The 23,471-nt window shown below is 41.8% G+C and overlaps 2 long non-coding RNA genes across 3 annotated transcripts in view; one reads left to right on the top strand and one right to left on the bottom strand.

The window, feature by feature from the left end:
• LOC140522125 (uncharacterized) overlaps positions 1-23,471 on the top strand; it is a 384,637-nt gene that overhangs the window by 46,947 nt on the left and 314,219 nt on the right. Inside the window, exon 3 of one of the 2 annotated variants that reach the window (XR_011973220.1) lies at positions 8,960-9,725. The exons of the other annotated variant lie outside the window; for it this stretch is intronic. This is a non-coding gene — a long non-coding RNA (uncharacterized lncRNA). Of the gene's footprint in view, positions 1-8,959; positions 9,726-23,471 lie in introns of those variants that run through there. 2 annotated transcript variants of the gene reach the window in all.
• The window catches only part of LOC140522166 (uncharacterized), a 518,496-nt gene that overhangs the window by 278,380 nt on the left and 216,645 nt on the right, over positions 1-23,471 (bottom strand). The gene's annotated exons all lie outside the window — the stretch shown is intronic.

The raw sequence follows: 23,471 nt of genomic DNA, 5'->3' as shown, positions 1-23,471 counted from the left end.
TCATGCTTTTCTGTCATCTCTCTCATTTCTCTTCCCAGTTTTTCCTCCACCTCTCTTACTTGATTTTCAAAATCCTTTTTGAGCTCTTCAATGGTCTGAGACCATTGAATATTTATTTTGAATGTCTGGGATACAGAAGCCTTGACTTCTATGTCTTTCCCTGATGGTAAGCACTGTTCTTCCTCATCGAAAAGGAAGGGAGAAGATATCTGTTCACCAAGAAAGTATCCTTCTATAGTGTTATTTTTTTCCCCAGTTTTTGGCATTTTCCCAACCAGTTACTTGACTTTTGGGTCCTTTGTCAAGACTAGGGTATATTCTGGGAATATGTAATAGCTCAGTTTCTCCAAAGTGGCACAATCCAGCATGTACACTGATCTGGAAGAAAGGAGAGATTTTTGTATCCAGAACCTTAGCAGTTATCTCTCCACAGCCACCTGGCCTCCAGTTCCACCAAGTCCGGGCTAGGGGCTGATTTTCAGATAAGCTGGATGGGCAGGGCCTCCATTCAGTGTGAGACAAAGACCAGCTCCCCCATGGCCTCCACACAGGGCTGAGGCAAGACTCAGCTCCTCAGTGCCCACAGGGGTTTTACAATCCAACAATGGATGCGGGCTGATGTAGGGTCTGCCTTTGAGACCTGCTGCTGCCTGCCAGGTGTGGCTTCTGCAGGTTGCTCCCTGAGGTTGGAGCTATGGGAAGGCCCTTCTCCCTTCCCAGCCAGCTGATAAAACCCCGTCACTGACCTGTGGATTGAGGGATCTGAGGACCGGCTGCTGCGACTGGAGATTCTGCCCCCAAGGGGTCCTCCTCCCAGAGTTTCCTCGAGCTGGGCCATGGGGCCAATGCTGGGCTGGGCTCTGTGCTCTGCTCTGCATCCAGTGCAACCGACATTTCCCGTGGGCCTTTCAATTCACCCTGGGCTGGAAATCTCCTCCATTTGTTGTTGTCCACTTCTGCTCCTCCAAAATTTGTTGAGAGTCCCTCTCTACAGGTATTTTATGGGCTGCGTGAAGAGACCCTGCATATGTGTGTCTTTCTACTCCACCATCTTCTGTGCATACCCTTTGACCCAGCAGTAACACCACTACGTCGGTATCCAATGGTGGCAAAACTTGGAAACTGAAGAGAAGTTCATTAACTGGGGAATGCTTTTACAAGTTGTGGTATATGACTGCAATGGAAAACTACTGTGTTATAGGAAATGACAAGCAAGATGATTTCAGAAATACCTAGAGAAACTTACATGAACAGATGCAGAGTGATGTAAGTATCAGAAAAGCATTGTACAAAGTAACAGGAACATTGTATGATGACCAAGAGCGAATAATGTAGGTATTGTCAGTGATACCATTATCTAAGACAATCCCAAAGGACTCATGATGAAAAATGCTCTCCCCTTCCATAGAAAGAATTGAGTCAGAAGACAGACCTAAAGCAAACCATTTTTCACTTTCTTATTTTTTGGTTCAAGTTTTCTTTCACAAAATGACCAATATGGAAATGCTTTACATGACTGTATAACCTCTGTCTGATTGCTTACCGTATGCAGGAGGGGTAAGAGCAAAGAGACAGGTGGAGAACTGTGACTTCAAAATTTAGGAACAAAAAATATTTTCAAATGAACTTGGAGGTAAAATGAAATATTAATTGAAAACATACTTATAGCCAATGAGATTTAGGTGTAGATAGAGCACCAGACCTGGAGTCAGGAGCATCGGAGTTCTAATGCAGCCTCAGACATTTACTAGCAATGTGACCCTAGGCAAGTCACTTCCCCTTGTTTGCCTCAGTTCCTCCCCTGTAAAATGCACTGGAGAAAGAAATGGTGAAACTCTCCAGTATCTCTGCCAAGAAAACCCCATTGAATCACAAGGGGACAGATACTACTAAAACAACAAATAGAAGTTCCCCAATAAATGGTCAAAGGATATGAACAAAAAATTCTCAGAAAAACTGCCAAGTGCTCCCAACCGTATGAAAAAAATGTCCCCAAGAACTAGTAAGAGAAAAGTAAACCAGAACAACACTGAGGTTTTATCTCATACTCTGCAAAATAGACAAAAATGACAAAAAAAATAGTACCAGTCAATGTTGGAGGAGTTGTGGGAAGATGGGCAGACTAATATAAGGTGGATGGAGCTATGAAATGATAGAAGACCATGAAGATCTGAGTTCAAATCCAGCCTCAGACACTGACTAGTTATGGGACCCAGGATGGTGACTCATTGAATCTGTTGGCTTCAATTTCCTGAACTATGAAATAATGATAATAAGTACACCTGCCATATAGGGCTGTTGGAAACAGGGTCATAAGTGGATTTTGGGGAGAAAGCAAATCACTCCACTGTGTCTTTGCCTTTTATCCTGATGTCTCTTTGACAAGACCTGAGTGTCTCCTTCAGTACCACCGCCTTTCTAACAAATGAAAAGAAAATTCCCAGAACTTTGAATAGTTTCCCAAACTCAGCCCTTTCCCCATATCCTCCCAAGGGAAGTACTGGGCCCTTAACAAATACTCATTAATTAACAGCTAAAGAAAGTATTATTTTATTTGTTCCAGTCTAAACAGCTTTGGTAAGGGCCTTTGGACAGGTGAATGTGACCCAGAAGCGAACTAAACCTGTGTTCTTGAACTGCCATATTTTCCAGAACACAGGACCAGAGTGTGCAGGAGGCCAGGAACACCCCCAGCCCTTGCTCATTGTATTTCATCCTTTCACCCCTCACTGCCCCCTCAGTGTGCCCTTGAGGGTCAAACCAGCTACATGACAGGGGTCCAGGCAGTGTGAACCAGACAGATTAACCACTTATGCAGATCAGACCATGGTAGATAAGCAGAATATCCTGTCTTCCAGGTGTGGCAGGGAGAGCTTGGGCAAAACAATAAAAGAAGAAGGGGAGAGCACTTCCATGGATATGTGGGGGAGGGTTGTTAGGTATGGATAAAAGAGCAAAGACAAGACCCCCACAGAACAGAAAGGAATGAGTGAAGAGGTCTTTCTTGTTACCACTGTTTTCAATTTCCTGCCTATTTTTGTAAAGAAACAATTCAAAGGTAGGGGATTGCTAGTCTCGTAGATGATGCTCTTTGTTTATAGAAATGGCTTCTTTTGTTCATGTTGATCAAGTCTGCTAGAAAAGAGTTCACTCACCTGGGGTGGGGGTCTACAGCTCCCAGGGGCCATTTCCTCCAGCTCCATACTCCCTGTTCTGGCCCAGACCTTGGTCTTCTGCAGAATGAGTTCGGGAGGGAAAAGGATCCCAGGACAGGAGGTTGGCCTACAGGGATTTGTAGGGGGTGAGGCCCTGACCTCAGGGCAGAGAATGAAAACTAGAGGTAGGTTCCTGCTGGGAAAAGAACTTTCACCTTCCATCCCACCATCCTCTTTAAGAGAACCCAGAGGCAGAAGAGGCTTGGGATCCCAGATGGGATGAGATCAGTCAGAGCCTCAATGGTTCCTGAAACAGAGATCTTCCTCTGACTGTCTATGGGACCTGGACCCCAAAAGGGCAACTCAGCTCCTGAACAATCGCCCACCTAGATGCTCAATAATCCTTTCAAATGTCTTTCATTGTGGTCCTTTACCCTTACATTTCAAGGTTCATTCAGGCTTCTCACTTGTCTTACACTCAACAGAAATTCTGGGTCCCTGGGGTACCATGGAAAAAGATGACACAATCTTCAATTTGCAGGTGTGAACCAGGACTTTTGGGAAGTAATTGGGAGTCTGGAAAAGAGTTAGCAGCAGGAAGCTTGTCCAGTAACCAGGGTAGGGAGGGAGGATTGCTACAGGTGAACCTGGAGCTGGACTCACCACAGGGTCAGAGGAGAAGGATGAGATCCAATTATAGGAACAGTCCACAGAGGCCAGCAGGTCTATGAGGGGTGGCTCAGACTTACCTGGGACCTGCACCCACAAAGCTGGCATCCTGAAGATAGAGATCTAAGGTCCAAGTGAAGACAATGTGATCTCAGCTTCTGGGAAAAAGGCAGAGAGAGCTCAACTCCAGGGAGGCACAAAAAATTCAGTTGCAAGAGGAGAAGGTAGAGCAATCTCAGCAGAAGTTCCAGTTTTCAGCCAGCCCACTCTGAGAGAGTCCTCCCAGCCTCTGAGCCACCAGGAAGGGCTGTTTTCTCCAATCACACCAGGGTCAGGCACTCAGGACCCTTTTTCCCTCTCCTCCCCAGCCCTACCCTCCATCACTTGGACAGCCTTGACCAATGGGATGGCCCCTCTTCTGCCCTAGGACTCTTTTAAGGTCTCCAAACTCCACCCCAGAGCACCTATTCCACCTGGGCCACCCTCCAGCAGGATGGTCATCTCTGAGAGCTCCTTCTCCCCATCACCTGGTATACTGCCTGATTTCTTATTGGAGGAAAGATTCAGGACTTTAGGAGTTAGGAGGGGAGAACTAGAAAGAGGCAAGCTGAAGATTTCCAGGCAATCTGGGGATTCACAGCCAGACAGAGCTTAGTTAGAGAATGTAGGCTGCTCACTAAATGTTAGCAGTTTCATGAGCACATTTCTCCTTGTTTGAATTAGGATGTGGCTCATTTCCAGTCAGATCCCAGCAGGATAATTGGAATGTTTGACCAGCTAAGGGAAGATTAATCCTTAATGGAAAGTATGGTTAAAATTTAGCCATTAAGGGCATACGTACAGGAGCTGAAAGAATAAGAATTAAATGTTACTGCACCAGAATTACTCTTTGCTCCTCCCTGAATGCAATCAGCCTAGAGGGTCAAGAACATAAATGGATAAAATGGTTTTTATAGCTAAAATAATACTAACTAAGAAAATGAACAGAACTGATATTATTTGATAGACAATTTTGTTCCATATGTTAACACTGAAACAATGTTTATGTTATTATGCTCCAGATTTGTCTCATTGGGTAATTGGGGGAACCATTCTCTCTCTCTCTCTCTCTCTCTCTCTCTCTCTCTCTCTCTCTCTCTCTCTCTCTCTTTCTCTCTCTCTCTGCTTTTAATTTTAATAAAATGTAATGATTTCTAAAAGGATATGCAATTGTATCCTTAGAAAATGAACTTTTCTTTTGATCTGAATGCTATGAGGTTATAAATTAAATTGTAAGATGGTGGTTACAATGTTTCCAAACTGTTTTATGTTTAATTGTGTATATTTTCTTTAAAATGAATAATAATCATATATTCTTTGAGAAAAGTACAAAGGACCTGATAAATTCTCCATTCAAGCTTTTACCCTGATTAAAAAGTCAAAATTCAGAAAAAGAAGAATTAAAAGAAATCTATTACACTATATCAAGGTAGAAACACATTTAGGGGTTGATCACCTTAGATCATCAAGGAATTCAAGATGAAAACAGCTTTTATTGAGAGTTCTTGTAATGAGATAAAGACAAGCTGGCTAGGTCCATGGTAGTAAAATGCAGTAGGACATCACATCTCAGCACCTCCCCTATTGCCAGGACATGAGGGCCACCAGGTGCAAACAGGCAGGAGGTGAATGGACAGGTGATGATTTTGTTGAAGAGAGAGAGATGGGAGAGGTGGTTCAAATTTCAAAGAATTCTCTTAGACCTTCTCTTTAGCCAAAGGGAGCTTTATTGACACAAAAGCAGACAAAGGACTTGTAATTTACAGAGGGACAGGGGCTCATTTTTATAAGGACATGATAAGGGAGACAGGAGAATCTTATGACCCAAGATGGGGGAGGGGAGACAAGGAATTCCATGGATCAGTGTAAGCGGGAGGTTTTATGGTATTCTAAGATAAGGGGAGATTTTAAGGCACCAGGAAAAGAACAATTCAACCCTTAAGGTACCTTCACACCAAGAGACTTTAGGGAGCTTTAAGAGAATGACACAGGGAAAAGGCAGCTCAACTTCTAAGGCACCCTTGTATATGATGGGGTGCTTGGGTGCATATGCTTGGACCCCAATTCTAAAATCCCATTTCGTCTTAAAAATCCCATTTCTCTCTAGCCTCAAAATACTATCTCAGGCAGTATCCCTCCAGATCAAGGACAGCCTGCCCCAGCGGGAACCATTATCTCCCTTTCTGCCACAGTAGCCAGCTGCACCTATAGATTTGATCACTCAAAGCCAGCTGCATATTGAGTGAACTGGCTGTGCATGAGGTCATAATGACATATACTACTCACTGATCCACAGTCACTTGTATCTTATATTGCTATCCATGGTTCCTCACTTTTTTCCTGGTTTGCATCCCTTTGATAATTCCATCTAGGATCCACAACCAGCACAGTTGTAGCTCCCAGAGGGTACCTGGTGGGTGTGGATACAGTCAGATTGTTCCCCAAACCTCTGAGCTAAATCTCAGATCCTCTTTTCTCCCCAGTGGTGCATCAAGTGGAGAGAATTATATTCGCGTCTTCCCATGATAATTCAACTTGGAGATGGACTGCTCTAAAGCTCTCTACAAACTTAGGAGGCTTTTCTGAGAAATGGCCAAGTTTTTCCTTAACCTGGGTGAGGTCAGCTACTGAAAAGGGAACATGCATCGCAATCATTCCTCCAGGGGAATCTGCTACTTCCCTTAATGGGAGTAGCTTGGGAGGGAACTGAGGAGTCTGGAGCTTAGGACAGGGCAAGGTAAGGAGTTCTGCCCCTTGTAAGAGAGGGACTAGGGAGTGAGTGATTCTGGGAAACCGAGTCTGGCTGCAGAGGCCCAGAAGACCAATGAGCAGACAGATCTGGTAGTGTCAGGGGCTGCTAGCAAATGTAGTTTGAGAGTGATGCCAGTGGTGAACGCCCTGAAAATAAAGGTTTAGGGGGCCAATGGGTAGACAGCCAGCAGGTAAAGGGGAGGGATTTGCTGCAGGAGTCTGTTAACTTCCTCATATAGTTTGGACCATCAGGAAGAGGGAAAAGGGGCTAATGGAGAGGCAAGTGGGGTGTGAGATTGTGTAGGTGCTCCAGGAAATGAGGCTTGGGAGCCTGAAAGAAGGGGATCATCATGTATGTCAAGTTCATTCTGATTCCTCTTAGCTGGAGTAAATTTATTTAGGCACATCCAAACTGGCTTCTGCAGTTCTGGATTCTGGGACAGAGTCCTAAAAGCCTGGATGTGGGGACTTCTATAAATTTCCCTTCCCTACGGCAAAATACATCTAGCTGTAAAATGGGGTTAAAATTTAGGGTTCCACCACCAGGCCATTTCTCGTGGTCCTCCAGAATGTACTGAGGCCAGACAGTGTTGCAAAAGAAAACAAGACGCTTTTTATTGAGGTCTTGAAGACCAATTTTTTTCCAGTTGTTCAAGAAATATCCTAGAATCAAATCTCTAGATACAGAAGGAGATTGGTCCAGCTTTTCTGCCTATAACATTTAGGGATTAGTCAAAAGGGGGAAAGGGCACCAGCAGAGCACCTATAGTTTACCACTTGCCTCAAGGCATCAGGAGAGATAGCAAACACAGGTGGATTCCCACAAGGCATCCCTTGTCTCAGGGGATTGTGACAGAGCCTGTAGAAGGCTCCACCCAAACCCCAGTAAGGCTTCCTAGGTTCTTAAGGGATGAACCTCAGCTACATGGCTAGGAGAGGAGAAAACTTAGAAAGTTTAAGGGAAAAGAAAGCATACCTTGACTTGGGGAAGGCTTGAGACCTCACACTGTAGGGAAAAGAAAGCTTACCGTGACTTGGAGAAGGCTTGAGACCTCAGATTGTTGCCCCACGTTGGGCGCCAAAACATGATGAGGGTCAGGAGAGGTGTAGGAACTTCTGGAGATCCCTGGCAACTTAGTCTGGAAAGAATTCATTACACTCAAGGAATCTTAAGTCAATTAGGCAAAAAAGTTTATTATTACACCTTTCAGTGGGCAAGAGTTTTAGGGAGCCTTCAATTTAAATGAGCTATGGATAAAGTTTACATAGATTATTGCATAGTAAAATGTGTGCCAAGGATGCTAAATAGATGATTTGGGCTGGGATTAAGGAGTGGTCAGTTCTCAAAGGAACATGAACTTTTGGTATGTACTGCATAGGTATTTTACCCAAAATTCATCAGTAAATAGCCCAAGGAGGAGCTACATGGAGGTGTGGTTTTAGTCCTGAAACGTCACTCAGTCATCCAATAGTCAGGGCTGACCTGGGAAAATCAGGCTTCTCTCATCAATATCTTATTAGACAAGATTAATGCAAAGGAAGTACACATAGATCTAAGTATAGGATACATATGATTGGTCAGTGAGTGGTCAATGTCATTATGACCCCATGCACAGCCAGTTCACTCAGTATGCAGCTGGCTTTGAGTGATAAATTCTATAGGTGCAGCTGGCTACTGTGGCAGGAAAGGAGATAACAGTTCCTGCTGGGGCAGGCTGTCCTTGATCTGGAGGGATACTGCCTGAGATAGTGTTTTGAGGCTAGAGAGAAATGGGATTTTTAAAGAGAAATGGGATTTTAGAATTGGGGTCAAACCACATGCACTCAAGCACTCCATCAGTACCTTGAATGGTAAGAATTAATGAAAAAGATAGGTTTTCTCTAGAGAGAAGAATGAATAGACAGTGGATTCAGGGTCAGAGTGGACTGACAAGAAAAGAGTTGTTTGATGCTCTGTTGAGAGCAGGGGTAGATTTTGGAAGAACGTATGGCATTCCAACTAATGAACTATATAAAATGAATTGAGGAAAGAGGTTTGATTTTAGACTGAGCAGGGAGGTGGAAGCTGCCCCTGCAGATCCTTCTGAAACATTGCATTCAGGTTCATCACACCTGCAGGGAGAATGGGGGGTTGTCGAGGCCCCAGCTCAGCTTAAAGAGGGTGTGCCTCTATCTAGAATGATGATCCTGGGACTGCAAATTGGAAAACAGTAAACAAAAGTGAATGAGGCTATGATAATGAGTTTATAGACTCCAGAAGCATGGCTGACCCTATATCTACCCTGCTTTTGGTGATTGTCTCCTTATTTCTTTTTGGCTTTTTGTCTGTTCACATTGTTTGTCAGATTTGTTTTCTTCAGGCTTAATACCCTCCACCTGTGGATGTCTGATGACTTAAGATGGATGTCACCCCCTGTCTATGACAGTCCTGTGCCATCTCTTGACTTGAAATCGACCAAACTCCAGAGGCCAGCTACAGAACTGATCTCCCAAATAGGAGCTCTTGGGTCAGGCCAATCTCAGCAGGAAGTAGCTATGGAAGAAGAACTTTGCCCCTTACCCCAAGATTTTGGGCTGTATTTGCTCCAGGGGGGAATGATAGTATGCTTGTGCTCAAACTCCATCCTAAGATATTGTTTCATATGCTCACTTTGTGTGATCCCTGTTGTTGTAAAGCTCTATTGACACCAGTTGCCCCACTGACCTATGTAATGAATATGAAAGATCTTGAAGCCCAGTGTAATGGCAACTTGAACTGGAAAATCTTTACTATTCATTAATAGGCCCATTAAATCAGCTGAAAGCCTAAGTCTATGTGGTAGGAGGAGATCGCTGAACAGGCAGAATGGGAAGGGTGGAGCAGAACCAGGAGGGAGTGAGCTCAGTAGGTTCAGAGGGGAGAGGATTCAGACAGGTACAGGCAGCAAGGCTCAGCCATGTCAGTGCTTGCTTATGAGAAGTCTCAGACTGAGGTGAGGGGGGAGGCTTGGAAATGGCTTTGTCCCCATGGTTATCATGTTTATTAACTTCTTGGTCACTATGAAAGATTCGGCTTTCTGGTTCTGGGATTTGGGTTTCTGGTGTGTAAATAAATATTTTTCTTCTGCCTTCTATATGGAGAGTCTTTTATATTTTGGATATTCATAGTCATCATCAGTGCTATGAATATTGCCTTGGTGATACATCATGTTGGCAAAATACATTGAAATTGTATCTCTTTTTATCCTTAGAATTGCACTGAGGAAGGTGCTATGAAAAAATAGCACCAATGTGGGGTGGGGGCAGGAATAACCATTTTACAGAGGAGGAAACTGAGACAGTCAGAGTTGAAGTGACACAGTCAGGTTTTAACATCAAGTAAATATCTGAGGCAAGATGTGAACTTATTCTTCCTGAATCCAGGCCCTACTTTCCCTGCACTGTACCACCTTGGTGTCTGCAATGTGTCTACAGAGACATTGATATATCCAGATGTGATTCAGCATGAGAAGTCCCCATACACACACATCACCCTGTGCATTTTGGAATCTTATCTACAAAGGACAGTCCTGGGGAATTATCTTTAGCACTCAGAGGTTAAGTAGGTGCTGAGGAGCACAGCCAGGGTGAGAATCAGGACTGGATCTTGACTCTCATGTCACTTCCCTGCCCATCGGTCCCTGTGGCCTCATGTTATTGCTTGTGCTTATATCTATACCTGTGTCATCTATCTATATCACCTATCTGTCATCTCTACCTTCCATGTCTGTATCTGCCTATTCTGGGAGAGGAAATGAGGACAGAGAGAGAAGAGTGAGGGCTGAGGATCCTTCCAGCTATTTTGGGAAACACAGGCCTGAGACCACCAAGGATATTTGGGGAAAGAGTGTAAGCCTTGGGATGTGACCTTGCTAAGTGCCAGCTCTCCAAGTGAGTAGCTGTGTGACTTTGATGAGATTCCTAAACCTCTCTGAGTTGGCAAAATGATGGGAGAAAAAAAGCTTTGTAAGAGTCAAGGAATCTCTGAGCATGAAGGGTTTGTTGAAGTCACCTCGACTTGTGAAGTCACATTACTCTCTCTAATGTATGAGTGATCACATGGGATTTCAGCAAAGAATAAATACACAGAACAGGAACTAAAAAATGACAGTTCAGCCCAGACAGAAAGGGAAGAGAAAAAGGAACAAGGTTAAGGAATCTTTCTTAGAAGAAAAAGAGTAGAAAAAGAAAAGAAGCAAGTTGAAGAGGAGAAGGGATTGTGAATGAAAGACCTTTAGATATAAAGGGTAACACTATAAGCAAATTAGAAGAGCAAGGAATAATTTACCTGTCAGATTTGTGTAGAAGGGAGGAATTTATGACCAAGCAAGAGATAGAGGAAATTATAAAATGAAGAGTGGATAATTTTGATTACATTACATTGAAAAGTTTTTGCACAACGAAAGCCAGTGCAACCAAGAATAGGAGGGAAGCAGAAAACTGGGAATTTTTATTCGTGTCTCTGATAAAGGCCTCATTTCTAAAATATATGGAGAATTGAATCAAATTTATAAGAACACAAGTCATTCCCCAATTAATAAATGGTCAGAGGATATGAACAGGGACATTTCAGATGAAGAAATTAAAGCTGTCTATACTCATGTGAAAAAAATGCTTTAAATCACTATTCATTGGAGAAATGAAAATCAGAACAACTCTTAGGTACCACATAACACCTATCAGACTGGCTAATATGACAAAACAGAAAAAACTATAAATGATGGAGAAGGTGTGGGATAATTGGAACACTAATCCAGAGTTTGTGGAAATGTGAACTGATCCAATCATCTTAGAGAGTAATTGGGAATTATGCCCAAAGTGCCACAAAAATGTGCATACCACTTCAAGGGCTGTACAGCAAAGAGATCATCAAAACAGGAAAAGGATCCACATGTACAAAATTATAGCAGCTCTTTTTGTAGTGGCCAGATAACTGGAAATTGAGGGCATATCCATCAACTGAGGAATGTCTGAACAAGTTGTGGCATATGACTGTACTCGAATACTATTGTGCTGTAAGAAATGATGAGCAGGCCAACTTCAGAAAAATTTAGAAAAATGTATATGAACTGATGCTGAGTGAAATGAGCAGAACCAGGAGAACATTGTACACAGTAATAACGACATTGTGTGATGACTGTGCTTGGTACAGTTGGCTCTTGTCAGCAATGCAAGGACCTAAAAGAACTCCAAAAGACTGATAATGGAAGCTGTTTTCCTCATCCAAAGAAAGGAATATGGTGTCTGAAGGCACATTGAAGCATACTACTTGCTCCTTTTTTTGTTTTCTTTGCTTTTTCTTTCTCATGGAATATTGATGTGGTGTAAGAAACAACGAGCTAGCTGATTTAGAAAAACATGGAAGATGCTATTCACCCTCAGAGAAACAGATGATAGGAGGAAATGAGCATAATATGACCTTACATATATGGGTACGAGAATATATGTGAATATATATGTATATATATATACATGTTTATAGACATCTAAGTACATACATATGTATATGTTATATCTACATATAGATATAGTTACATATCCACGTTCAAGTGCAGCATTGCAGCCTTCTTCGCAGTGTTGGGGGAGGGAAGGGGGAACACAAAGTAAAAAGTACACAGCACATAACAAAAGTATAGCAAGGAAACAAAGCTGGGTAGCTTCAAAAAATTGTGTAGTATTTATCAACTAGGTTTTCTTGAAATGGAAATTTATTGTTTTATATTGAATCTTCTCTTATGGTCTACTGTGTACATGGCAATTCTCTTTCTTTTCTCATTTTCTATTTAAGTTTAAAATTACAAAAAAATAATAACCCACCCCAAAATAGAATATGGACCATAGAAGTCACCTAAAGGGGTAAAGGTCTACGCATTCATGGTCATGGTGGATGTCAGCGAGCCAGCTAGGGTGAGCAAAGTAGTAGAGCAAGACCTCACAACTATACAGAAAAAGTATAATTTGCCAAACGCTCTGCATTAGGTCTTTTGACCCTCACAATGGCCCTGGAGATGTAGGGGCTCCTACTAGCCCCTCTTGGTGGTGGAGGAAACGTAGGCTCAGAAAACTTCTGGGGTTGTTAAGATTCAGGGGAAAGGAGGATTCAAATTCACTTCCTCGTGAACTGAAGCAAATCATTCTATTAGTATCTATGCAGATAAATATTAGAACTGATTCTGGAAAGGAACATCCCTGGGCTACACAGACTCTCCAGATCCATGCACTGTTAGCTCATAATCATAGGAGCACTCTTTTAAGACGTCTACATCATTCTTCTTCCCAATACTTGCTTGAGAGGGACAAGATTCTAGCCACTCAGACACAGACAAAAACACATATGAACACACACTTATGTGCACACACAGGGCTTTACCTGTCCTCTCTGGGCCTGGGAGTGGGCTTTCCCCCAGTCCTTATACTGTTCCCATACCTAACACACACATCTCAGGATCCAGCACTTTCTTTAAGATTCAACTCAAGTAGGGATTCATCTGGATCCTTCACTCAGTTGCCTACAGCAATAAAATCCTCCATCATGATAAAAGGAGGGATCATTTGAATTTAACAGCTATGTGCTGCTCACCAGCTCCCATTAATTGGTCATCCAAACAGCAGAGATGTGGAGGAACTATACCAACACGGTTATTTCACGAGCCATCTTCAACCATCACTGAGTAAACTACGGAATGACTGCCTACCAATGTCTTCCTGTCTCACAATGACTCCTGCAACCTGGACCATGTTTTACTCTTCTATAAAACAAGGGACCACTCTCAGTTCTGGTCACAGGTTCAGGCTCATGAAATCCTGACCCCTCAATAACAGAAATAGGCTCTTTCTTCTGTCTCTGGTTCTACACCACCCCCACCCCTCCCACCCACCCCCACACACAGTTCCAGGGAAATCTACTTAAAACTTAGGTTACACTCATATCTTGGGTCTTCCCAATGGAGAATGTGGAAAGCTAGTCAAGACACCAGGTAAATTAGTCCAAAGACCACAATCAAATTCCTTTACCTAAAAGACATACCCATTGCAAAAGGATCCCGAGTGTCCATTGAAAAGAGCCTTGAAGAATGAATAGCAGTAACACATTTTGCACTATTGCACTCTCTGAAGGTGGGGGGAATTAAACATCAGAAAGTGAAGCAATTTGTAGGAAGAGGAAATGGACATTTCCTCTCAGCTTTGCACTGTGGAAACATATCTAAATTTTGGGGCAAGCCTGATGGGGAATTGTGCTGGCTCTCCCACATATTGGCTATCTTCTCCAAGTACAGACTTACAGAACTCTCCTCCTACCAGTCAGTACTGTGTGAGGTGCCCAGTGACCCTGAACTTCTCAAATCCCAAGCAGGCCCTTAAGGTGCAGAAAGCTACCTCAGGATCACATCTGTTTTCTAAGGAAAGAAAAAAACCCAGACTAAGACCCACCTAGTCATGATGTAGGTTTTCTGTACAAATACAGAGATGCCATGGTGCCAGGGTGGGAGAAAGGCCTCCATTTTACCTCTGCTTCCCCAAAAGGAGAGCTCCATTAGGAACTCTCTGGGCAGGTGATGAGCAGAGAGTGATCATTGGCAGAACAGCTATTTCATTACCAGTTCCAGTACGTCTTCATCTCATTTTCATAGATTCCTCAATCAAATCTCAAGGAGCTTATTAAATGGTTCCCCTAGATCACAGAGCTACCATGTGACTCAGATGAGAATTTTCTGGATTGAGTATGAGTAGCATCTTGCTACCAAAACACAACTTTCTAAATGCTACAATCACCCAGACATGCCAAGTGGCCATGGGTCATGGAACACAGTGGTCTCAAAAGAAGTCCAATTGTACTTTACCCAAAGAAAAGGAAATATACCTCAGGAATCTAAGATTAGCAGACTTCAGTGGCCAACGGGTAAGGCTCCACTGAACTTGCAAAGTCACATTTACAAAACATCCCTCCTTGTCTACTGTCTACTCCAATGTACTCCAGCATAACTCACCTCAGTTCACAATATGCTGCCAAACTTGCAGACAGGAAGACTCATGGGAGTCAGGGATGGTCATTCTCAATTGGTTTTTTGTTTTGAGGGAACAAAATGAAGTTCCATCAAGAACGATAGACAGGAATGTAGTTTTATTGGAAGGCAGTGGGGGAGTCTCCAGAGAGGGTAACTGCTGAATAAACTCTGAAGAATATGCTGTCCTTCTCTGTCGAGGCACTGGCTCCTTTTTGAACACATGGCTGGGAGAGGAGGGTCTAAACTGGGAAGCAGCATCCAGTGGTGTGAACCCTGCCTGTTTGCCTTAAATTCTTAAAATCCTCATTCTTAAACCACTCCTTGGGGGTCTGTCATTGGGTCAACCCCACAGGAAGAGGATGCAGATGGGGTGATTTGTCGATGGAGGCAGGTTTACTGATAAGCATGTCTGTCAGGTTTATGATCTGAGGTTGTAACGAAAGTTCCAAAACATTCCCCTTCTTTTTATTTTACAAATTCCCTATCTGTCTGTCCCCCTAGAAAAGTCATACAGTTGGTTAATACTAGATGAATAAGGCCCAACATCCTCTAAGAATATGGAATGTCTGAGGCTGTGACCTGGGGGGAAGCACCTCCTCCCTAGAGGTGAGGCACTGAGCAGGCTGGGGAAGCTTTTGTTTGTGGCTGCAGGATTGTGGGAAACAAGAATCATTATATTTCCAAGAGTAATTACTGGCAGCAAACACTGCCTCCACAGGACTGGGGGTGAAAGTGAAATCTGTCCCAGACCCATTGCCAGTGACCTGGGCCAGGACTCTGGAATACAGCTAAGAAGCTTCAAAGATCAGCAGTTTGGGTGACCTTCCTGACTCCTGCTTGTACCAGGTCATCCACTTGCCAGTGCTGGAACTGGCCCTGCCACACATTGTCACTCTGTCTCCTGGAGCCACAGACAGGGAGGATAGACAATTTTGTGGAAAACAATAAATTCCCAAATTTCTGGCAATCTATTGGTTTTTTGTTTTTTTAAATCAATTTTTGACATGAGCCATGTTTTCCCACAGATCTCTCAAGCATTTTTATATTTAGTTTTTATTGGATGGTCTGGTCCTGCTTGTCAGTCCATCTGCCTCACCCACTGGATCCAGGGGATCTTAAGTTTCATTTTATTTGGTTTTCCAGTGATAACCTCTACACCAGAGGCTCACTCTCTGATCTGCTGTGTCTTACCCTGAGCCCAGAGCAACAAGAGCCAGAGGAGCTGACAGGGGGAAGTCATCCTGTCCCTTGGAGATCTTAGACAGAGAACCCTAAGGCCTAAGACAGGCAGGATGAGGGGACTTTATGTCCTGAGCAGAGCCTGTGAGAGCTCCCTTGGGTATGTAAAAGAGCATCAGCTCTAGTATAAGCCTCATCTCAGGGCCTTTTCAGCCAGAATGGGCCACATCCCCTGAGGTTGTTCCTGGGGGACATGGCTTCCTCTTTTATGTCCTTGAATTTGTGAACTCAAGAACATAGGGAAGTTCATATTTTGTGTCTGACACAAGAATAGTTGCTGATACTTGTGGATAAGTGAGAGAAGGTTCCATCTGTGCATCAGGAGTAGATTCCCTGTAGGACAGAACTTGAAGCCCTGGACAGGTGGCAGAGATGGCAGGAGCTCAGGGTGCCTCCTCTGACTCTCCTCCTGCACCTGTCCCTATACCTCTCCCTGCTAGAGAAGGTAGGAAGTCAAGGAAACAGTAAGGACAGGCCTTGAGCTAGGGAGTCTGAGAAAAACCTGGATTAAGGGACCCAGATACTCCCTACATGACTATGTCTTAAACCCAGAATCACTCTGGCTCTCACTGACAAGCTTCTGGGGGCCTTGTTTGGGTTGTGATGGCTCAGAGTGAGTGTAAATAGCAATCATTTCTGCTCTGGTAAGAAACCCTGAGAGTCCTTCCCTCCCAGACTGATTTTTTTTTCTTTTTTTGAATAGCAAACGACAGCATATTTTGCTTCATTTCTTGCCAGAACTTAAATCACTAGATGGGCTTTACTTCGGACAAACTGCAACCTGGGCAAGCCCTTTGTTTAAAGAGGACAAGGTATCCCACTGCCTCTGGAGCCATTCCAGTCATTCTGATCTGTATCTTGCCACTGGACCAGATGGCTCTGGAGGACAGAGTGAGGCTGGTGACTTTGCAGGGCCCTGCCTTACTGATATCCAATTCATTTGCAAGTCAGGACATCACCCTTATGATGTCATTGGTACTCCTGGAGAATGAAGGACAATCTGTCATTAGAAGAGCAATTGTGCCCTCACCTGGTCAGAGGGAGAAGGGACAAGAGGCCTTCTCCATGTTCCTCATCCTTTATCCAAGATCCTGCAACAAGCATTGTTAAGAGCTACAATGAGCAGATGTTTTCACTGCTGTCCTTAGAGCCCTTAGAGCAGCCCTTGTCATGGGAAAAGAGAGAGAGTAGACTCAGCACCTCAGTTACATACGTGCACTTTTTTCTGAGGCCTGAACCTATACTTGAGCATAATACTAAAGCCCACATTTTTCCTGCCGAAGCTCTGCATTGTGGGAAACTGACAGCAGGAACCCACCATATGAACTCAGAGAAGAGCTATTTTTCTCCCATGTTGACTGAAAGTTTGGTTGAAGGAGAGGCAACAGGCCAAATGCATACATTTGTTATTAATTCATTCCCCTTAAAGTAACTGTCACATAGTACTATGGAGCCAGATATTATCTGACTGCTGATACAAAAACTGGCCAGGCTTAAATCTGATTTAGGACAAAGAAGGTAATCTGTGTCCTTCAGATTTATGGTCTCCATGAGTGATTAACTACACCATTAGAAAGGAATTTCTTAATTGCATAGATTGTAAATACAATAAGATAACAATCTGATAAAGTTTCAATTGAAATTACGACCCAAGATGTCTATGTTTTCTTTACCACTAATACGCTATAACATAGTATATGTCCACAAAATATTAAAATATGGAAAACGTCCCATTATTCAGAAAAAGTGGCTTAGGTTAAAGGTCTCTTAAGGACTGTAAAGTGAGCCTTATCTGGCTTTTGTTGACATAGGAAGAGGCATCTTCTGAGTTTGCTTCAGAGAGAACAAAGAGATTATTCCAAAATTTATATTAAATATTGTCATTCCCTCCTTTTGGTCAAAGGCCTGTAGACCAACAAAAATATGAAAAAAAAAACCTCTCAATAGCCAGTAGTGTGAGAGTTATTCTTCATGCAAGTCTGGTCCAGGCTCTTGGGAAAGCTGCTTATGTCTGATGCTATCTTCTTCAGGCCTCTTCGAAATTGGAGGACAGTCCACTGAGGAGCAGGGGCAATGGAAGTGACAGATGGATCCAAAAGTCTATACAGAAAACCTGACAGGGTCTCCCAGAAAACAGATAATTTGATAAGTGAGATGATACTGTACGCTATAGTTAATATGGATAAAGGCACATAGCAATAGTTCAGTTTCTGAGCCACGCAGGGCTAGGTTCAAACAAGACAAAATTGCATTTTTACATTAAGTCAGAAGGAGATTAATACTTAGATGGCTCACAATAGACTATGTCTGAAAGGCAGATTTATATGTCACCAATATAAACAAGAAAATTAAACACGAACCAGACAAATAAATGCAACCATTGTTTCTAATGTTAATTAACATTAAGTTCCTTGTATCCCAGTAATCCATTCTTAATTTCCATTTAAACATCACTTTTTTGAATCCCAAATTTCTCATGTAGTTATCTGATGTCTAGATATCCTTCCTTTGACAATAGGGTTTATTCTTGGGATAATTCAAAGAGGGAGTTCTGCTTTTCTTGTTCAGATCTAGAAGTTCTCAGATAATTCTGACAGTATAAATTAGTACAATCACTTAAAATTTGTCCTCCAAATTTTTGAAATTTCAGAAAATTTCCATTTATTTTTTGCTGTTTCTGAAATAAGAATCTTTTAAAATGTGAGGGTTCAACCATAAAATGAACTCATCTTTAAATTATTGGACAGATACTTTAACAAAGAAGAAATAATTTCACTTTCTTTTGCCACTATCTTATACAAATTTTATGCAAAAATCCAAATTTGAGATCTTATTTCAAAAACATGATAAATTTTAAAAGCCAATCACATATATCTTTATATACTTCTTAGGGGAATCAGGCTAATCCTGTAGTTTTCCCTCAAAATTTGCTACTCTATTTAATTAGACATCTATCACATTACATCTTTGTCTTATTACCTGATCTAATCATTTCCTTGATGTTATCTCTGTATTATATTCTTCTTAATTACAAAGATTTGCTATAAAAGAAAAAAGAGGGACAATGTTAACAGAAGGAAAAGATTTCCTTGGTTCTGGTTGATTCCAGGAATGAGTCATTATCTCACAACTGTGAGATGTGGTCATCAGGTACTGAAAGCAGGGCTTAGAAGTAATCAGGTGGGGAATTTCCTTTTTCAGAAAGGAAACAGCACATTTGGGAAATAAAGTCAGGAAGATCCTACCTAGGCTGTGTTCACGGTCGTCTTCAAAACCTTTCCAAGCATCCACCGTTAGCCTGCAGCACATGTCAACTGGCTTTATGACAACTTAGACAACTATTCCTGTAATCAGAGCTTCGAACAAGACTAAATTGCAGTCCCAATCTTGTAGCTAATAAATATTGGCTGGTATCCTTCAGATAGGGCCATCTCAAAACTGATTGACCTATTAATTGTTTTCTGTCTTCTTAAAATACTTCCTCACACTTTAAACCATCTGAAACTGACACAACAGTATCCGGAACAACTATCCAGGAACAAGAGGGGTTCAGATAACCCACGCTAGTTCCCAAACCTTATCTACTTTTCATAGTTTCAATCACAACTTAATTTGTCCTTCCAAATCTCTCAATTCTGTTCTTCAGATTATTCCACTTGCTTTTATATTTTAAACATAAGACAAGGTAGTTCTTGAGTCATTACTTTTTACTAGCATAACTGGACTGGAATCCTCTTCCAGTTTAAACAAAGCAAAGAGGTTAGTGACTAATCTTCATAGTTTGTTGGGACTATGTCTGTTTCACAAGTTTGTTATTCTTCCCTAATTATAGTCACTCTGGAAGAATGAGATACTTCAGGAATTAAATCTTCTATATATAACAAGTTCAAACACAAATTTTAACTCTTGCTTAGGCCATAGAATGACTCCAAATTCAGATCAAAACAGCAAGATCTCTTCGGCTTTACACCTTAATTTAAAAGTAAATTATTTTGAAATTTTAGTAGGCCTTCTAAAAATCACACAAGATATTAGTTTTTAAAAAACATTTCTTCTAAAAGTACCTCCCCTTCTTGAAAAACAGTTTAAAATTTATTATGATGTTAAGGGACAAACTTTTATAAAGAAAATTAGTTGGAAACTTTTAAAATGATTGATATCCCTTTCTTTTTTCCTTAAGCAAAAATAAACCTTTAAAATTGGAATTCATTAAAGCTGAGTTGTTACCAAAATATCCTGAAGTAATATGAATTTCCAAAGTATTATAACTAACTGAATTCTCACTTATTGCAGAATTCCTAGACATCACAAAATGCTTGAGTAAAAACGGGGTTGGAATGGTAACATTGGTAACAGTGGTAACATTGGTAACATTGGTAACAGTAAGAGACTGACTCAGAAAAGCACTACTGCTTTTAAAAATCCTTTCAAACAATGGGAACATCTTAAGGTGGCTCTCCAAGAGTTTACGTAAAATTCTGCACATGTTCTAATTTCAGATGAAAACAATATTCAATTTCCCAGTAAGATTACACAAAAGGGCTCATGTATTTTGCTGGTCACTTGCTATTGATCATAGAAGTTTAATATACAAGGAAAAAGCAGGGACATGTGACATACGAAATATGACAGGATAAAAACATCCTTTACTCTGTTTAAATTCAGTAAAAGTGAAATTAATGCAGACAACTATATCCAAATTCAAACTCAAAACAAAAAATAGTTACGGTCCCCAAAACCTTTTACCTTAAACTGCAAGTCTCACTCATCACAGCTTAGAGCCAGATACAGTTATTTCCACTCTCATGGAGTTACAATGAGCAATAAAGATTTACCAGGACACACACACATAAGGGATTCTATTTAATATCTTTCCTTCTCAAATTTAAAACTCATCCTGATACAAAAGTCAATTGTTAACAATCCTTTCTATCTATTACAATTTCTGAGCAAGTCATATTCATTGTTTAGGAATTACATAAACCAAGTTCCTTTCCTAGGGCTATCTTGCCCACACAAATGGGAGGACTGTTCTGAATGGGCAGAAAGAATCTAAATAAAGGTTTCACTCCATTCCCTCCTTTCCATACACAGTAATCACTTAACAGTTTTTGGTTTCAGCATTAAAACAGTACTCCCAAATAATTTAGTTAACAATTCTACAGCTTCATAGAAGATAGTCAAATTGTTTTAGCTGCAACTTTTTAACATGCAAACGTGGAAATATCTGATTTTCTAAATGGCTATTACAAAACATTATAAGACAAGGTTAGCAGGATGGATAAAGTAACATACCTAGTTTTACACAATTTTCTCAACATCTTTTTAGTTTCAACAAAATTCAGATTAAAAATTGCTTTGTCTAACACCATTTCTGGATTACAGTGGTCACTCAATTTTCACAATCTAAGAGAAATTCAGAAATACAATCTTAGAAGTACAGTTTTAACACAACAATAACTTCAGACGGAATTATTTGCATTTCCAGAAATGATTGATCTTATTACTTTTAGTAATTAAAACCACTTTAAAGTTAATAATTACATTAGAGAGAGATAATAATACGGTGTGTAACATATCAATCATTACGTGAACCATTTTGGCATCATTTTATCATTTTGATCCCATAACAACCATAATTATTTTTACTTTTACAAATCAGAAAACGGGTCAGACAGACGTAAAATACATTTTGCAACTGAAACAGAGAAGTGAAGCTTGCCAAGAGCAGAGTAGCTGGTGTCCCAGCAGCGGTGATTTTTGCAGGCAAGAGTTTAGTGAATGCTTGTCACAGGCCTGATCTATTCACCTTTCTCATTCTCCCACAGCTGCAGAATTTGCTGAGCCTCAGGCACTTTGCAGCTGCTGGGATAGGGTGGGCAGAGTGTATAGGACCTAGGTGACATTTCCAAGCTTTATCTAGAAAGGTGGGCTAAAAGGATACCCAAGGGCACAGGACTGTTGAAATCATTGAGATTGCTGTCCCTACAGTTCTCCTACATTCTCCTCTCTATAATTAGATCTGGAATGAGAGGGGTTAAAAAGAACTCCTGTAGTTGCTAAAGAATCCCTGTTCTGAAATACTCCCTTAACTCTGAGAGGGAGTGGGGAATGTTAGATGATCAGGATTAGCAAGGTGAATTTCTAGGGCTAACCACCATTTTAGGAGGTATTTTTTTCTAGTAATTTTAAATGATCAGTTCCTGAAATTTTTTTATGATTAATCTCACAACATACAAATCTAATAAAATGATTTTACCTCAGATGGTCTAACTTTCCATTGTAATTCCAGGTTGGCCAGACCAGAACAACAAGGAAAAGTGTTAAAGTTTTGTTTGTTTCTTTCCCCAGTTGCAGACCTGGATGTCCCACTGCTTGCATTTAAACCTTACAAGATAACAGACTCATTCACAGCACACACACAAAAAAGAGAAAGAGAGAGAGACAGAGAGACAGAGAGACAGAGAGACAGAGACAGACGGAGACAGAGAGAGAGACAGAGAGAAAGAGAGAGACAGAGACAGAGAGGAAGTAAGAGAGGGAGGCAGAGAGAGAGAGAGAGGGAGAGAGAGAGAGAGAGAGAGAACAATTAGAAGCTTGATAGTTCATAAATGGATTGTAACTGTCCTCTTCAAGACCAGAGTCCTTAAAAGGAAAAGCAGGGACGGGGAAGGAGGAGGCAGTGGAGGCTTGAACAGAGGTTGCGTTTCTCAGGGCTAAGGCAGGTAGGGGAAAGTGAGGGGGGAAAAGAGCGGCTAGGTACCATCATCTTCCCCAGATCAGAGGTCTTCAAGGGAAGGCAGAGGGAAGAAGGAGGAAAGAGGGGGAATCGGACCCAGGGAGTGAAGGGAAGGACAGACTGGAGAACTTTGAAGAAGAAAGGAATTTGGCCAGTACTCAGCCAGTACTGAAGCAGCTCTGCCAGCCCTAAAGGGAAGAGGCTTCTCTCTCTTGTTCTCCCTCAGCCACATCAGCAAGCCCAAGATGAAACATTCCTGCTGCTGGCTACAGATTTTGTTGGCCTTGAAACAGAATTTGGTTGTAAGATAAAGTAACTTTGACCTGTCCAAAAGAGCCCTGTGGTGGCCAACAGAATTTACAGCTATCTTTAGTTGATTGACACTAGTGCTGGCAATAGCTGTGATCATCAGGTGGGTAATGGCTTGACATATAAGAAGCAGGGGTCTTACCAGCCAGATTTCTAACTTTAGTTGCTTTTTTTTTAACTGACCCATAGCTAGCTGATTTTCCCAGATTGATGCTCAGAGGAGACCCAATTAGTACAGAGCAATTTAACCCGAATTGGTCTCTGCCCCCAGAGTTAGCTTGAAAGGGAATTTTTGGACTTCAGTTAAGCTAGTGGGAGTCCTTTGGAAGGCTGTAAGGGAGAGGACTTACACCAACCCCGTCAAGGCCCAGGACTCTAGGAAAACTGGATCCTCTGGCACCTGAGTCCTGGCCTTGGTGAGATGAGGAAATGTCTGTCCCATTCCTCAGTTCCAATCCACATTGGTCGCCAGTACTGTTGACCTGAAAGTTTAGTTGAAGGAGAGGCAACAGGCCAAATGCATACATTTATTAATTCATTCCCCTT

The sequence above is a fragment of the Notamacropus eugenii genome, chromosome 1, assembly GCF_028372415.1.
Source record: "Notamacropus eugenii isolate mMacEug1 chromosome 1, mMacEug1.pri_v2, whole genome shotgun sequence".
Lineage (NCBI taxonomy): Eukaryota > Metazoa > Chordata > Mammalia > Diprotodontia > Macropodidae > Notamacropus > Notamacropus eugenii.
Note: the sequence above shows the minus strand (reverse complement) of the source record. Positions and strands in the feature narration are given on the sequence as shown.